Genomic DNA, 19,061 nt, shown 5'->3' with positions numbered 1-19,061 from the left:
CTTTATGCGAAAATGTTCTATTTGAGTCAAACAAACCAATGGCAGACCGTTGGAGGTCAGGGGAATCATGAAGGTTATGGCTTCGCAACTCTCGTGACCAACGGTCATGATGATGGCATTGTGGTCATCATAGAGCACAGGTCGTTTTCACTTCCCAAACAAGCTGGTATTTCTCTATTTAAAGCTGGTTGAGCTTCAGCCACCAAGAAGAGAATCTCATTCTTCCATAATGACTATTCAGCGCCTATACTACTATGCCATCGTGGCTAAACATTAATTTTATTTAAAAAAAAAAAAGTAATATGCAGGTGGTTGGCGTTCCATGAATTTTCAAACATCTCAAGTTAACCCATTTGATAAATTCTACATACATCAAATAGCTAAACGAAAATATTCTCCTGGTGGTTTTTGATAAGCTTCTTTTTGAGCTTTCATAATCTGGTTTCTGAACATCCGGTCAGACAAATTCATATGTCACTTAACTGATGTAATACAGTAACAACTGAGAGGCTTATAGTTCAGCACACTTGTCCAACCCTGAACCCTGAATAGGTTAATGCCTCTGACACCTTATATCTTTAGCCTTCTCTAAACCCCTCACCTTCAATTTCAGTGATTCGTAACCTTTAATACCCCATAATCAGCATAATACGTAAACTTAATAAAAGAGATAAGCCATGGTTTGCATACTTGGCGATCTTTATCTCCAAGAATGCGCCCACCTTTGTACATCTGGCGTTAGAAAAACTCAATTCACGTTTACACAAGTCCATGAAAATTGGCGACTCTAATTGACTTTATCAAACAGGCAGGGCTAATTCGATTAAATCTCTGCGCATGCGTGCGCCATCGATGCTTGGACCCCTTCTTAATTGTCATCGAATGTGGTGATTGCGGGCGATTCGCTCTGTCTATTACGATGTACGAGGCACTTTAACGATCAAGAGGTCACACATGGCCCAGCCTTTTGTGCTCAAGTGACCAAGTGGAGATCCTGTGCTTTTGCCAACCTACCATACACCGATTACATACATTTTCATCATTCGCATTTCTTTAAATATTGAAACATTCTTAATTGTTGCTAAGTTAGAGTTTAATTCTGAAGTAATTGTTGATATTTGAAGTGAAATGATTTTATGCATGAACATATAGAATTCTTTTGAATTTTTTCTTTCCCATGATCCCTTTGGTAAAGCTTTGAATGTGCCTTAAAAATTTTCAAAGGCTATTTATTTTTTTAATTAATATAAATTATTTTTTAAATTATCAAAGACCACACGTATTAAGCGTTTGGTTCATTAAGTCTTTTTTCTTTCTCACTGACTCAAATATAGTATATTTTTTATTGTATCTGGAATATTATATTATACTAGAATGTTATATTATACTAGAATATTATATTATACTAGAATATTATATTATACTAGAATATTATATTATACTAGAATATTATATTATACTAGAATATTATTTTTCTGAATATACATTCATAAATTTGAATCCAGAAAATAGTTTTGTAAACGGAACGGTAAAAATACATCGTTATTTGTATGTTTTTTTCTTTTTTTTCCCCCTTTACATTTCCTTATACATGCGCAACATTTAACAAATCGTTCGTTTACCAAAATTTATAAATAGTTTCCCCACAATGCAAACATTTTAAAAGTAGGATTGGTGCAAAATAGTTTAAGGCAGAATTTGTTTTTAGTAATTTTCAATTTACTTTCTAAATATATAAGCAACATATCTTATAAAACTATTTATATGCAGTATGATTTAATATACATACATATCAATATTACTTGAAAATTAAAATTGGGACAAATAATTCATAATATTTCCCTGCTTAGACAATTCTAAATTTTTAGCTTGAGAGTGATACGATTTTCATATCCTTCATATTATCCTTAAATGTATTAAAATTAAAGAAAAAGGTTAGAAAATGAAAATAAAAGAGAAAAAAACGTAATTGTAAAGAATGTGAAAATAAGGGTATTATTCCTGGTGTGAAACAAAATTTAGGTTGAACCTATAAATACATATGGCATACCGATTGCCAGTAATCTGTTCTGTTTTTTTTTCTTTTCTTTTATTATTATTAAAACAACTTTATCAACGCCGTGAATTCCTAAGCATCATAAAAACTAAAGCCAATCTCTAATTATTACTTATTTTTCGTAAACTAATACGAATAATTGAAAGAAAAGTAATAGTTGAGATTTACTATCTGCTTTTAACTTCTCATTTCTGTTCAGCTAATAGCTCAGTTTTTTTTCCCAGCTCCTTGTTGCCAATGCGAGAAAAGAAATTTCATTTGTTTTCTGACCTATGTGTACATATACGTATTAGCGTTTTACGCAATAGAAGGGGACGACTCAAAATGCGTGTTTACGAAAATGGTCTCAGCTCGAAATGCGTGTTTGTACACAATAAAAAATGCGTGCCTAAGAAAATGGACACAGCAAAATTTGGAATTGGGTGGCTAGGTATATCACAGTGTAACTTTTCAAACGAAATCTTTGTAATCAGAACTCTGAGAGAAAAGTGAGTTTTAAAAATATAAACAAAATATAAGTTTAAAAATAAAAATACAACAACGTGAATTTACTACCACTATTGTCAATTTATTGGACCTTAGCAACCTTGCACAAACAACTGAAAAGACTACTTTAATAAAATGTACCAAAGGATTTATACAAATAGACAATCGTTTATTCCTTAAATACTCATAAGAGTAGTTTAACAAGCGTAATCAAAAGCTATGTTCATTTTCTAGAACACGCATGTGTGAGCTATGACAATTTATGTTAATACGCGTTTCGAGCTGTCTACATTTACTTAAACACCCATTTTGAGCAGTGTCCATTTTCGTAAACACGCATTTTAAGCTGTGTTCATTTTCGTTAACACGCATTTTAAGCTGAGTCCATTTTCGTAAACATGCATTTTAAGCTGTGTCCATTTTCGTAAACACGCATTTTAAGCTGTGTTCGTTTTCGTAAACACGCATTTTAAGCTGAATCCATTTTCGTAAACATGCATTTTAAGCTGTGTCCATTTTCGTAAACGCTGTGTCCATTTTCGTAAACACGCCTTTTAAGCTGTGTCCATTTTCGTAAACACGCCTTTTAAGCTGAGTCCATTTTCGCAAACGCGCGCTTTGAGCTGTATCTATCTTTGAAAAAAGACACATTTTGAACTATGAGAGGAATAAAAAGCTTACCGGAGAAATACTAAAATATTTTTAAATGAATAAACGCCTGCACTCTAAAATTGAGAAAGTTAATATACCAATAATTTTTCTTCTTTGTTTTCAATTTTCCTCAATTTATTTCATTGTCCCATTTATTATAACTTACGATTTATATTACTTTTTAAATGTTTACTTAAAACTCATACGCGACTTAATACGGACAAAACTTTTGCTTAAAAGTGATAAATCTTAACTTCTTTGTTATTTGGAAGAAAAATGTGAATTTTTGAATGACGTAGAACATTTTATAACATTGGAACACGGAATTTGATTAGTGGCACTTTTTGAATCAGAAAGGAATTTTTTATTTACTGTCGAAATTCAAGGAGAAATTTATTGTGGTTATTTAACGATGAGAAATGTGCTCATGGTCGTAATTTCTTTTTATTAAGAAATTTTGATTCATCGCTCTTAACGTCTTTATACATTTCTATAGTTACCATGATAAATATATATTTAAAATAACATTTATGCTATACGATAGAATGTTGTGAAAGGATGAGTTATTTCAGTTGTGCGGATTAGTCTGTTTTCTTTGAAACACATTATCAAATAAGATCAATATTGCACGGTAGATATCAATTTATTTACAATATAACTAATTTGGGATAGCCTGGTTGGGTGGGCACTGGACCCATGTCCAATAGGTCGTGGGTTCGTTCCCCGCCGCCGAAGACTCCCCGTGTAGTAAATGGTGACTGATGCACGTGAAATCTGTCGAGTCACAGAGTCCTCCATGTTCTCATAACAAATCTTATCTCTGGGGGTACTGATCCAGGAGTTTCCCTGTCTTCTGGATTGGTTCAAAAATCACAAGGCTATGGAGTTAGTAGTCGTAAACTCAAAGATGGGTTGGCTGTTCAACGACGGTTATAATATAAAATAAAATTTAACTTATTTGAGCCGGGACGGATCAGGAGATAGAACGCTCGCCACCCAATAAGGTGAACCGGGTTCGAATCCCAGTGATTCCTGGTCGATACGAATTCCGTACCCCGCTTGCATCGACCACAGTGCTGACGTAAAATATCCTGAGTGGTAGATGGATCATGGGTTAGTCTCCAGGCCATCAGACTAACCACGGTAGGTTTCCGTGGTTTTCCTCACCATGTAACGCAAATGCGGGTTAGTTCCATTAAAAAGTCCTCCACGAAGGCAAATTTCTTCTAATACTTGATCCAGGAGTTCCCTTCTCTTCTGGATTAGGTTCAAAATTAAGAGGCTACAGAGTTGAACATTGGTAGTCATAAACTCAGAATTGAACTGGCTGTTCAATGACGCTGATAAAATTTTATTAATTCGCATTATTTTAATATTTGTCAATAATTTTTCTACGCAATTCTTGTAAAAATAATGAAAGGATATCGATCAATAATTATCGTTAAAGATAACAATCATGATACAATCTTGTTTGTAAGGTGTCATTATCGATACTGTTTGCAACATAGCCACTTTCGATATAAATCGTAATCAATAATAAATGTGTATTCGATATTTAGCACACGACTTGGGTATTTATGATGCATCGAAAGAGTATATTTCATCGTAATCACAAAATATCGATATTTATATATCGATACATCACCTATTTCAATTTATATCTAGATTTTTTTGGGTTGTCAGAAGTTGAAATGTGTTTTACCAAAAAAAAAAAAAAAAAAAAAAAAAAGAATGCATTTAATTTATTTCTCATATTTTCAACTTTAAACTTAATTTTCAAGTACTAGTTAAATCCTATCAAAACTGATAAAAGGAAGATACTAGTTCTTTACAAAACACTTTGAGCTCTTAATTCTCCAAGTGTAACTTACCGTTTTCTAATCTTATACATAGCCATTCTTAGAGTTATTATTATCATCATTATTATTATCATTAATCTTATTATTATCCTTAATATTATTATCATTATTATAATTATTTTGTAATTTCATGGGCGGATAGTGAATTTGTGGGGCCCTGGGCTGAATCTACTTAGGGGCCCTAATAGCCATTTTGTCAAAAAACTGTTTTCTATAGTGATGTAGATAAGTATATAGAAAAAAATAGGACAATAAAATTTTTTATTTATTTATTTATTTCTATTTGTATATACAAACAGCAACTGCACAACATTATTGCAAAAGAAATTGACAGGTTATGTGTAGTTTTATTGTATAAATTATAAAGCAACCTTTCTGCATTTTTGTGCTGCAAATTCCTTTATTTGCTCATCACATTGTAAGTCCTTCGTTAAATCACAATTTATGGAAAGAACTGATAAATGGTTTAGTCGATGGTTCAACATTGTTGTCCTATATTTGTTTTCTATATATGACATCCTGGAGAAAGGGCCCTCAGCTTCGCAGCTAGTGATTGGCAACGTTAAAAAAATCTTTAAGATAGTATAGCAATTTGGGAAAGCATCAATAAGTTTCTTTTCATAAATTAGCATAAAAATTTCACTGCAAGAGGTGTAAGACTCTGGCTTAGACTGAAGTAAATAAGATTTTAACTGAATGCACTCATTTACTAAATGCTCGTCTACGTCATCTGGATAATAATCAACAATATTACGTACACTTTCCAGATCCATGTTTTCCATACTTTTGTCTTGCAAATCCATTGAAAATTTGAATTTCTTGCTATACATCTCATAGACTTGGCTCCTTTTATTTAAATCCATAATCAGCTTATCCAACGCAACGTTTAGCGTGTCTCTTTTAAATTTTTCTGCCCCGTATACTGAGAATTTATCTGTAGACTTATCTGAAAATTTTGGAGTAATGCGTCTCTTGTTTATGTCATTGTAGTCCATTCCCAGACTAGTACTTAATTTTTTAGCTTTCTCTTCGTATTCCTTTAGCTTCTGATCTGATTGGTGCCTTATGTTGTTCACAAAGTCTTTAAATGACGCAATTAACTTGTTACCTTCACAAATATCTAAATCAGGGCTCTGTATTTTTTTATTAACAAAATTAAGTCTCCCCAAAATTTCTTCCCAAAAAATAATTAAAATTGTACTTTCGAGTTTCGCCATTTTATTGAATAAATTTCATACCTCTTTCCGGAAATCAACTTTCTCATCCTCATTTTAGCTGAAACTTTCAAAAATTTTCATACTGTCATCATAATTATTTTTCAAAGCTTTGACAGCATCATAGTGACAAGACCATCTGGTCTGGCTTAAACTTTTTAACGTAAATTTGAGTTTTGTTTCACGATTTAACAGTTCCCACCTATGGGTCTAAGTAGAAAAGAAAACGTATATTTTTTGCCCTACACTAATGAGTGCATATTTTTTGCACTACAATAATGATTGTCACAATAATGAGAGCAGTAATTCACAAATTATCATTAAAAATCGATTAAAAAGTTCATTTAGCATTAAAAAAATACATTAAAAACGAAAAAAAGCATGATTTATAATTTTTTTTACTTACCAACTTAGAGCAGGAAATCTTTTCTTATACTGATTATGTACTTTCAATTATAAGTAAAATAAGATAAAGGTCTTTATAACTTTTGAGTTATCATTTATTAGTAAACTAAACAAGTTTGTCACTTTGACGACGAGAACAGAAATGCGGGGGGGGGGAGAGAAACAAAATTACGTCGGGCGTTAAGCGGCGCGGCGGGAAGTCTCCCGTAATAGACGCAAAAAAATACACTGACCAAGTTTTTTTTTAATATTAGATATTTTTTTTAATTCAAAATATCACCTATTGTTTTCAATGGGGACTGGGGCCCTTTGTATCCACGGGGCCCTGGGCTGCAGCCCAAAAAGCCCTTAAGTAGATCCGCCCCTGTGTAATTTTAATGAATGCGTCAAACGCTGAAGAAAAGGCAGTGTATTTAAAAGTTAAAATTATTTTATTTTAAATCCAAACGTTTTTATTTTGCATCGAATGAATACGAAAAAATACCGTTAAACAAATGTTTTTAATCCATTGTGTGATAGTGAAATTTGTAATTTACATCACAATGCTATACAAGTAATGATAGAAATAATTTTAATTGAATCAGGTTAAGGTTACAGTTTTAATTCCCTAAAAAAATTTGATAAGTTAAGAAAGTATAAAAATTATGAAAAGTAGTTTTGTCTTAAAAATCAACAATTATCTGTAATATTTGTTGTAAAAAGAAGTTACCAATTGTTTCATTGTGAAAGCGGAACTAAAACGAAAAATCCAGTTACAGGAAACAGGAAACTAGAGATGAAATCATCGATACTGAAAAATCGAAAGGGAAAAGAAATCAGATCTCGATTGAAGGTCTTACCTTTCTTTTATTATAACAACGTTTACTTTTATCTTTACTAATAATAATACTACAAATAAAATATCATATAGGCACATAATTCTAGATTTTTTAAGTTCAATTAGGTTACACTGTTAAAAATAACTGTAAATTCTACAGAAGAAAAAAAAATTTTACTGAAAAGAAAAATGTCAAACGATATATACAGATTTTTTTCTGTTTTTAATCGTTAACCCTCTCGCTACAAAAAAAACGATTTGACGATTTAAAGCTGTTTTTCATAAAACGGTTTTTTTTCATTTCAATTATAAACAGATTAAAACTGTCTATTCAAATTCTAGTTTTTGCCATGCAGTTTTGCTTATCCTAATATAACATTATCTTTTTTCAAATCATTTTATGATTATTTTATATATTTGCTCTTTTCAGAAATTATTTAATAATTTTGAACTACATATAAATAAAATTGCGATTTGTCTTCATTATCGAATTAATACTCGACCTGATTATTATTTGCCATTAGATGTAATTGTTTGGTGAAGTTTAACTGCCAGACATTTTTATAAGGGTGGGCCGATATTGTTTTAAATGTTTTTACCCTTAAATAGGATCTCAATAAAACTTTTAAGGGTTTAAAAATTTTCTTTTTAACCAATAACTAGAAAACCCTGGTTCAAGAGCCACCCAACGAAGTGACCCGGATTCGAATCCCGGCGCTGACCTCATGCCCCGTGAATTCTACCCCGTGCTCATGCCGACCACATTGCTGATATTTTTATCTTATAGAGTTCTTTTTTTTGTATGATAAAATAATAGGTTTCTTTTAGTAAAAAATTATAATACTACTCATCGACTTAAAAAATTGGCGTCCGTTTTTAAATAACAGTATTTTTCTGTGAAATAAACGTTTTTTTACTGGCAGTTTTTTTTTCTTTAAATTTAACAGATTTTTTTCTGTATGGAGTCTCCATATTGAAACTGTTTTAAAATGTCTGAGTAGTTACTTTTATTTGATTTAAGTTACCTCATATTGCGGAATTACTTAAGCCACCATATTTTTTTCTTCTTCAGGTGTATTAGAAAACTTTTATACATTTTAACTTAAACTGTTAACAATTTATTAATTAATCCCCGAATTAAATGTTTTTTAATTAACAGCCCTAGAATTATTCCAATAAGGTGTGCGAAGGTTTTAAAAAAAAGGAATTTAAAGTATCTCTGAACTATGAGATAATAATCTGTACGGGTTGTAGAGTTTAAAAAACTTGGAAATGATGCGATTAAATATTCTGAGTTATGAGGTAATAATTAGTACGAGTCAATTTATTAGGCTAGAAATAAAATAGAAAGAATACTATAAAGAATAAAAATGTACTAATAATTAGTAAGAGTCGAGTTGTTTGCATTTGAAAAAATGGGGAAAATGCGATTAAAAAATAAAAGTATTCTGAACTATAAGGTGATTTATTTCGTAGGATATTAAGTAAAACTTTTATAAATACAAGTCAAATGGTTAGGTTAAAAAAAAAATAACAAGAAAAATGCGATTAAAAAATTTAAAACATCCCTCTTCTTTGCTCGTATGTTTACTGAATTGAAATTTTTCTTTAAATGATCGAAATAAATACCTTTGAAGATCATAAAGTTAACATTTTCATGCATAAAACTTAAAACAGACGATTAGTTTTCTAAAAACAAAAATTGTCCCCCCCCCCTCACTACGCTACACCTATGTGAATAGATCAAAACTGTCAAACATTTCGAGGGAACTGTGTTTTATATTACTTAAGTTATATATATCATGTTCTAAATTACTTAAATTCAAAAGCAATGTATAAAGTAGTTTTTTTTTTAACATAAAATGTAATGATCAAGCAAAAATGACATCCACCTAAAAATAACTAATGCTTTTATGATTGTTTGTCAATAAATAAATAAAAGTTAACAATTTGTTAATGATTATTGCACTGATATTTATATTCGCGCACTTCTTTTTTTCACAAAGCGTAAACGTCCAGCGAAAACAATCCGCATCCGGCTTGCACTGACCACAGTGCTGACGTGGAATATCCTCAATGGTAGACGGATCATGGATGAGAGTCCCTTTGCTGTCAGGATAACCGTGGAAGGTTCTCGTGGTCTTCCTCTCGATGTAACGCAAATGCGGGTTAGTTCCATCAAAAAGTCCTTCCAATACTTGATCCAGGAGTTCCCTCGTATTCTGGATTGGGTTCAAAATTACAAGGCTACGGAGTTGAACATTAGTAGACGTAAGCCCAAAAATTGGGTCGGCTGTTCAACGACGGTCATAAGCCCGAGTCGAAGGCGAACAAATTTTTCGAATTTTTTCAAAATTATTTCCAACTCTGAGTTTATGGTCCTGGGTAAATCACCATGAATCTCAGCTATACTTTCTGTATCTGTTAGCACAGTGGTCGGCGAAGTGCGGCTCCAGAGCCGCATGTGGCTCTTTGGCTCCTTAAGTGCGGCTCGGGCGCAAATATCCACGGAAGGCGCAATAATATTTCCATTAAAAAAAAATTAGTAAGAAAAAAATTACATCTTATTTTGATAAATTAAAATTCTTCTATAAATCGAGAACATGTATAATTTTTTTTTTAAGTTAAAAGATAGATAGGTATATTGTTGTAAAAATACGTAACGAACATCGAATTTAATTTTATTAGTTTTCGTAAACGTAAACACAAACCATGTACAAGCTACCGGCTGAAATTGTTCGTATGTTTTCGGGGTACTCCGGTGTGATACAAAGGTACCACAAGCATGCGCGCATACTTTTTCTAAAGTAGTGGGGGTACAAATTGGCTTAAAATTAAAAACAACAACATACAAACCTGACTTACTCAAACTTTCCAAGGAGATGCAAGCGGGCCGGGATAGCCTGGTCGGTAGGGCGCTGGGCCCATATCCAAGAGATCGTGGGTTCGATCCTCGCCGGCCGAAGACTCCCCGTGTAGTAAATGGTGACTGATGCACGTTAAATCTGTCGAGTCTCAAAGTCCTCCATGTTCCCACAACAAATCAATACCTCTGGGGGTACTGATCCAGGAGTTTCCTTGTCTTCTGGATTGGTTCAAAATTACAAGGCTACGGAGTTGAACGTAAGTAGTTGTAAACCCATGAAATTGGGTCTGCTGTTCAACGACGGTTATAAAGTATAAAGGAGATGCAAGCACATTGTTCGCATTAATAAATATTTATTAAGTATGAAATTTAGTTTTATTTAGTGTACTACTTATTTAGTGTAATAAAAGTTTACTAAACAAGCAGATTTGGCTCCCAATTTTTTTAAAAATTATTGTAATGTTCATATTTGGCTCCTTGGCTAATAAGTTTGCCGACCATTGTGTTAGCAGAAACTTTTAAGTATTTTTTAAAATATGAAAAAAGAAATCAACACTTAACCTTTTTAAACTGATAAAAAAAACTTTCCTATTTATAATTACTTGGGCATTAATATTATTATTTTCAATGCCATTAGTTGGAGCTATGGCATTTCTTGAAAGCTGCAATTCATTTCTGTGTGGAAATTGAAATATTTCATCTATTTAGACAAATTAACAGAGTTAGCAGGGTAGGTGGGGAGCCTAAAAACAAGAAAGATATGAAAAGAAACAAGACTGTAAAGACAAGAAGGAAGAAAAAAAACTTAATAAAAGAGAGTGATAAAAAAAAAGCGAGTACCGAGAGTCAAGGTCGACAGCTGTTTGAAATCCAACGATTCATTCATAAGATCCCTTTTCTCGTAGTGCGTGGGCTGGTGTACGATCCAATCTGCAGAAGTGGGCGTTGACCATTTCTTTTTTACTCTCTCAAGGCAAAATGGCGTCCGTTTTCTTTTGTTATATTTCATTTTTCACTACATTAACTTTTCAATTGTCGACCTTTTTTTTTTAAAAAAAGAAAAAAATAATATTGCTAGGACATAAAAGTATTGTTTCGTTTTTAAACGTAATTTATATCATATGATATTAAGTATAATTTTTTTTTGTAATGCACGTTAAATGAATATGTGAAATAGAAATGTTATTATTTCCCTGATATTGAAGCACTACGTCGAAAATAATTGTTTTTTCATTAGCTAAATTATTCGTTTTTTTCACCAAAAATTTTTAGTGGTTTTCAGGCATTTAGAAATAAATTAATTAATAAAATAATAGTAGAAGGGCAACTATTATTTAGAAGAGGGACGAATATTCGAGTAAGAAACAAACAAAAAATGTTCTTTTTGGTATGGTGGTACTCTATGGGTAATTTGTAAATTATTAATTTTAAGGCAATTAATTTCGTAAATGATTTTTAGAAGCAATGGCATCGAAAGCAAACATATTTACGGAAACTGGTTAGTTCGCTTTTATTGTTTATTTCAATTGATTTATTTTGAGTTCTTAATAATTATTATTGTGATTTTTATTGATTTATTAATTAATTTTTTAATTTGTTTTCATTAATTTTTTTATTAAAATAATTAAAAATTACTTAGTAGAAAGGGAAACATTCAAATGAAAAACGAAAATAAGCTATGCTTTGAAGAAAGCTGGGTTAACCAATTAATCTTAAGGCAATTGATTTCGTTAATAAATTTTGAAAGTAAACATATTTACGCAAGCTGTATTTTTTCACTTTTCCTTTATTTTTATTTAGAGTTCTTAGTAGTAGTTTATTTATTCATTTTTGTACTTAAAATAAAAAGAATAGAAATTACTGGGGGGGGGGGAGATGAATTCAAATGTAGAATGAAAATAAACTGTTTATTTATTTTATTGCTTGTTTTTTTAATTTTATTTATTATTATTATTATTTATTTATTTATTTTTGTTGAGTTTTTTGGTAATTATTTTTCTTACATTTAAAAAGAATAAAAATTAGTTAGTGTAAAGGAAAACATTCAAATATGAAACGAAAATAGGCCATGCTTTGAAGAGGAAGAAAGCGGGGTTAACCAATTAATTTTTAGACAATTAATTTTTACAATGAACTTTGAATGCAATGACATGGAAAGTAAAATTTACGTAAATTGAATTGTTCAGTTTTCCTTTTTTTTTCAAGCTTTTTATATAGTTTTTAGTAATTTGCTTGTATTTAAAAAATAATAAATAATAGTTAATTAGCAAATGTGCGATTGTTCAAATAAGAAAAGAAAAGAACGAAAGTTATACCCTGAAAAATAGTGATTACTATCTAACAGTCAAGAGTAACCGTTGCAAGCTCACATCAATTATGAAAATAGCATATTATTTGCAAAAGAAGATCATTTCATGCGACAACAGAGCCTTCGAAAAATAGTTTTAAAATCCATAAATACGAGGGTTGTAAATTAAATAGTGGCAACTTAACCTTGAAACTCACAAAAAGGCGCGCATGCGTAAATAGGGTATGGGTGCGGTGAGGTGGCGCTGTTGTCGATGTGTAGAGTGCAAAAAACAGTCGATTTGCTTAGAAGGGTAGTTGTTGCGTGGCGTTAAAGTGAGGAGTTTCGTTTCCATCGCTCTAAAGCATGTTGTAAAAAGGCTTAATGACGAAAAAAGACGAGATGCTTGAATCCATCGTGCTACTGTCCTATATGGTAAAGCATTTGCTCCAAAGGCTTCCACTAATCCTCGATAGCATTCTGTTGCATTTTTTGCCACGGGCAACCTCGATTGTAAGCCACGACCGCTGATCACCTTTTGAAAACATGCTTTAGAGCGATGGAAACGAAACTCCTCACTTTAACGCCACACAACAACTACTCTTCTAAGCTAATCGACTTTTTTTTTGCACTCTACACATCGACAACAGTCCCACCTCACAGCTCCCAAATCTAATTTGCGCATGCCCGTCCTTCTGTGAGTTTAAAGGTTAAGTTGCCACTATTTAATTTACAACCCTCGTATTATGAAAGAAATAGCTTTTTTCATGATTCTGTTCTTGGAAATAATCATATCGTACGATATAGTTGCAAAATCGTAATATTGTAGCTTCATTATCTGTAATCCGCATCACTATGTATGACTGTAATCTTTATTTAACCCAACAAATTATGCACACAAAATATAAAAATAATTAAAATGACTGACTCTTGTGTGGTACTGGCCATTATTGTTCCAATAAGTAAAATAATTATTTAAAATAAATTAGCTAGCACTTCATCTGGAGTAATCTATTATAAACTCATAAATCAGTAACACCAGTTATGCAACTTACAAAGCTCGTATTGTATTCCTAGCAGAACGACAAAATTTTTTTACGTCAGCGGCCATCTTACATTCTTTTTAGCTTCAGTTTCAACTAAGATTTAACTTCTGAAAGCCTTACAAATTATCAATGAGTCTGTTTAGATCAGGAGGAGTTTTTTCTACGCGTAGTAAGGCAATTTTACTACGACACGTAAGCAAAGTAACAGACCACAGCGGTGCAGCGTTTCATTCATAAACCTCTTCCAAAAAATATACAAGGCTGCGACGATGCGTAAAAAAAGAAGCTATTTTTAGAATTAATGAATATAAAACGAGAATTTGATTTTTTAAATATTATTCAGAAGATTGCTTCGTGTTTGATTGTTTCAATGGTTCCACTAACTGAAATTTAACAGCTTTTATTTGGTTTAATTGTAATATACAAAGTATATGTAATACAAAGAGGGTGTAATACAAAATATATGTAATACATAGTATATGTAATACATAGTTGGGAATGTATTTTGTTCATTATTTAAAGTATAATTTAGGTTACTCATATAAAAGGTAGTCAAATAAAAAATAAAAATAATTAACATGTGCGTCGAAACGTGAGTATTAAAAATTTCGTATCGTCGAAAAAGCTGGTTATCGTAAATCATAGTATTTTAAAGAATTTATTCAAAACTTTATTAAGGTTTTGTGTTAACTATGTTGGAATTTTGAAATATAGTGTGTGTATTTGATTCTTAAGCAGAAAAACAATGACATGAAACTAAGCATTAGATATTTCTATCCAAATTGGTTTAAATTTTGAGAATTCCTTTTCGTACACAGTAACAAAGTTTCTGTCGTCTCATGAAATACGCATTTTAGTGAATATTATGCAATTTTTATAATTGTTGCTAGTTTATAACTGTTATATATTACTGTTAGGTTAAGTTTCACCCAGCTTTAGCCATCCATTTTGCTTTTGAAATCAGTGTACAAAATCAATATGGATAAAAAAAAAAGTGTAAGGTTTTAAATAAAATGATTTTTAAACTTTTTTTATATTACAGATGTTTCTAGACATTTAAAACGCGTTTTTCTCAAATTCGCTAACATGCAAAATCAGTGAGCTTCTAAATTAATACATACTTTTTAGAAGTTTAGGAACTTCTATATCGGTAACCAATCGGCAGCGATCACATCAACACGAAGAAAAAATTTCTGTTAAAATTGCCGTATTGTATAGTAATGACATTTCTGATAAAAAAAAATAATAATTCTGGTTAATAAAACCAAAATACACAGTATTTAAACCATTTATGTGGTAATTTTTCTGTCCATATGGTAGCGGTTTACCGAAAATTCTGGTTTACAAAATTATAGTTCCTATTTCCACACATTTAGCAAATACAAAACAGAATTAAATTGAACTGAATCAATAATTTTCATGCCATGCTCTGAAACATCATGATAAAAATACCAAATTTTATCACTTATTATAAAACTATATTTCATTGTTAATTGCACAAAAATTTTTACGAAATTTTTACCAAAGTGTTTTGGTAAATAACCGAGCATTTTTGGTGTTTCTATAAGGGTCATTCTCACAAAAACTGTCATTTTTAAGCTCACAAAATCCCAAAAAGTAAAGTGAATAAAAAGCTCTGAAACTTTTTATATTAATAGAAATATGTAATGACATTATAAAGAAAGTATATATCCTATAAATTATACTTAATATTTAAATTAATTAATTTTTTAAATAATTAATTGATAATTAATTAATTTATAATAATTAATAATTAATTAATTAATTTAATCAATAAATTAATTAATTTAATAAATTAATTTATTAATTCTTTAGTTTATTTTTCAAATTAATTAATAAGTAAATTAATTATTTTCACTATTTAAAAAGTGAGGGAATGACACTAATAGTGAGGGAATGATATTTTATTTTAATACATGTTTTTATCTAAGTTGCATCTACCTAAAGTTTGAAAATGATAACATACTAAGTATATCTAATATTTATTATAATTTAGTCTTATATATTTAATAGTTTTTACAGGTTTGGGAAATAAAATTGGCTGGCACGATTGAACAAAAAAATATTTAGTAATATACTCATCTTGAATCATTCCCTCACTTCAGCGTCATTCCCTCACTTTATACACTAGTGAGGGAATGACGAATTCGATAAAATTTGAAAATAACAGTTAGGCCTAATTAATTTCTGAAGTCCATCACATACAATTATATTCGTACAAGAAAGCAACATATAATTATCCACTTTCTCGATAAAGTTGTATTTTATTTTACTCTAAAAAATGACATGAGGGAATGACAAATGTAAAAAATTTTACCTGGTTTGATTCATTCAAATTTATTCCACAGCAAAGCTTCTTTAATTTGAGGATGGAAACATACTGCAATTTTGTTCTATGATGCCAGTTGTTAACTTCTGAAGTTTTTATTAAAATATTTTTATTCTAAGAAGATTGCAGGTGATAAAAACATTGTTGTGAGGGAATGACGCGAAACACTGGGGACAAAGTTTAAAATAGTGCTGTGTTAATATTTTTGTCAGAAATTAAATTTAAAATTAATTTTCTGAATTCTATATTTAAGTATTCTGAAATAAAAAACACGAATTTGTAAAAAAAAAATTTTTATTTCAGAAACAATTTTTTAAATTTTTTAAATCAGCAGTGGGGACAAGTGAGGGAATGACATATTGGTATGTTTTAATTACCTAAAATAAATAAAAAATAAAAATTGATAATTTTATTTTTATTCTTTTGTTAGCTTGCATTCTGAAGGACACTTTCCCAGAATTTTTTTTTTCGTAAGCTGTAAAACAAACATAAAATATACTGGGGACATGAAAATGACTGTTTTTGTGAGAATGACCCATAAAAGTAACGGAGCATTTTTGGTGTTTCCATAGAACCAGACACATGGTAAATTTAATTCTACCATAATCTAAGTAGCTTTGACCATACTTTTTTTCTCAATGTAAGGCATCAAAAGACCTTTGAGTAAAATATCTCAAAAGCATTGCCTTCATATTACTGAAACCTCAAAATATCACAAGCTCCTCAATTTTTATCTCATTTCGATATTCTTTTGATTAAATGCTCACAATAAAAAGTCAAAAAAACTTAATGGAAATAATTTTGATAAATGTGTTTTTGGTAAAGTTATCAGAAGAGAATGAAGAAAATTTTTTTGAGTTACTGGAAATATTGCTCTTTTTATGATGCGGTTTATTTATTTATTTTTTTTTGCCAGATAAAATTTATAAGGATATCTATTATCGAAATTGTGTGAAGCATTTTCTTTTTTTTTTTCTGTTATAATTACTTTTAGGAAAATATTTTTTTTTTAAACTCTTTTGCCAAGGAAAAAAAACACACAGTTTAAATGTTCAAAGCTCAGAGCAAATATAATTTTAAACTCTAAACCATGTCTTGTTGTATATAGGCATCAGAACAGACAAATAACTTCATTAAAAAGTATTGAATTTTTTTGATGAAAGTCATTAATCATTGATGAAAATCAGAATTTTTAAATGAAGTTTTCAATGAATAATTCTAAATGTTTCCAAACTTTTATTACTCCAGACTATACAGTGTTATAGTAATTTTCAAATAATAATAATAAAAAAAGTGTGTACACTTTTTATGTTTCCAAACCTGTGGCTTTTCTTAATTCTACATTTTGCATCTTCTTCATAATTAACATTATGGACGTAGGTTAGAGAAGAGCAAAACTTAACAGTGATGAAAAACAGTTACGATTTCACAAAGTAAAAAAATTGCAAATTATTATATCTGAAAGTGTTACCTCGTGTGATAACATAGCCTTCGTAAAACAGCACTATATTATGAAAAATTACGTTGTTTTGGGAAGAATTAGATGAGTGAAAAATTTCATGCAGATCTGGATTAATCCATCGAAATAAAAAATAAAAATTTTGTCCTGAGCGATACATATTACCAAAAAATAATTGTGGAGAGGTACTGCTAAGATTAAATGTTGAAATCGAAGCAAAACGTCCACATGTATTCATTTATTAAGTCATCTTTTTTCATAGTATTTCATCAAATGTCCGTCAACGGGCACTGCAATAACTCTGGTGTGTCGAGTAACTTTATAGTCAGTCGGTAATTTGATTGTGAATTTTATACGTGTTCTAGCTCACTCAGACTGGTTGGAACCTTAGCTAACTTTAAAAGGGACAGTTAGCTTCTTAGCTCATTTTTGTTAAGCGGTCAAGTCGCCATGTAGTAACGCACTATGGATTGCTATAAAGTTTTTTGTGACAATCGCCAAGTTCATAATGGAAACTTTTTCCATGATAAGGATGGCCTTTAGCGATGTTGTTTACCAGGATCACCAAGTTTACTGGCATTAAAAAGCTTTTTTTTTAAAGTCCTGAAGAAGTCAGTGATAGAGCTTGCACTGAAAAGCCATTATAACTATCACTATCGACGAAAATGACGCATGTATGACTGAATCCTTAAATTCAGACCATTTTTATACTGTTAATTTAAGGGTATAGGTAATGAACATTTTAAGTAGTTACGAGTTGGAGACGGGTGATTGGAACCTTCAATCGAACAACGAGTTTTGCCGCACCCATTTTCCATGACCTACTTCTAGACCAATTCAAAAATTGTAATAATTCTCCAGCTGGCCTCCAGAAATCTTCCGGATCCAGCGTTTGAAAACTTTCATGAAAGGACATAACTTTTGCATGATTAGCGAAGTGAGAGGCACTAACACTCTAAAGAATGTTCCAAAAAAGGCTTACTTCTTCTCATCTTTAGAAATCTCTCAGAAATCCATTTTTGTACTAAGGAGAACTCCATTTTAAAACTTTTTAATGTGTTGCACCAATCGGTTAGCCAATCAAATTTATATTGAGGAAGAAATAAAAACTGCTAGACTGCCAGAGACATCAAACAGTTTCTATGCTTCGCCTTTTTTGAAGAAATATCACACAATTTTTGAGTAAAAGGAAATTCGAAAATCTGTAAAATGTTGATAAACAGTTATAGAAAATGATTTAAAAAATATTAATGAATAAATATCATTTTTATGGATAAAAATGTGCTGTTTTACATTTCTCGAATTTTTGGAATCACGTAAGTATAAGAATATTGGATTGAAAATTCTTGAATTTTAGAAAAAGACAGTTTTTACCACAAAAGTTTAAGATTGATATTTTAAGAAAAAAACATAGTACAAATAAATAAATTATGTCAAGCTATTTCGTTTTGCCAGTAAATAAATAATTTTCCATCAACAATGATTTTATTTCAATACAAAAAAAAAAAATTATTATTTCAATACAAAAAAAAAATGAAATTAAAACTTTGAAATCTTTCGGATTT

General features: G+C 30.5%; 1 protein-coding gene across 2 annotated transcripts in view; it reads left to right on the top strand.

Moving 5' to 3' along the window:
• LOC107446306 (protein c-ets-1-A) overlaps positions 1–19,061 on the top strand; it is a 188,835-nt gene that overhangs the window by 46,755 nt on the left and 123,019 nt on the right. The gene's annotated exons all lie outside the window — the stretch shown is intronic.

Source organism: Parasteatoda tepidariorum, chromosome 2 (assembly GCF_982258835.1).
Source record: "Parasteatoda tepidariorum strain Cologne lab strain chromosome 2, Ptep-v5.0, whole genome shotgun sequence".
In the NCBI taxonomy this organism is placed as follows: Eukaryota; Metazoa; Arthropoda; class Arachnida; order Araneae; family Theridiidae; genus Parasteatoda; species Parasteatoda tepidariorum.
Note: the sequence above shows the minus strand (reverse complement) of the source record. Positions and strands in the feature narration are given on the sequence as shown.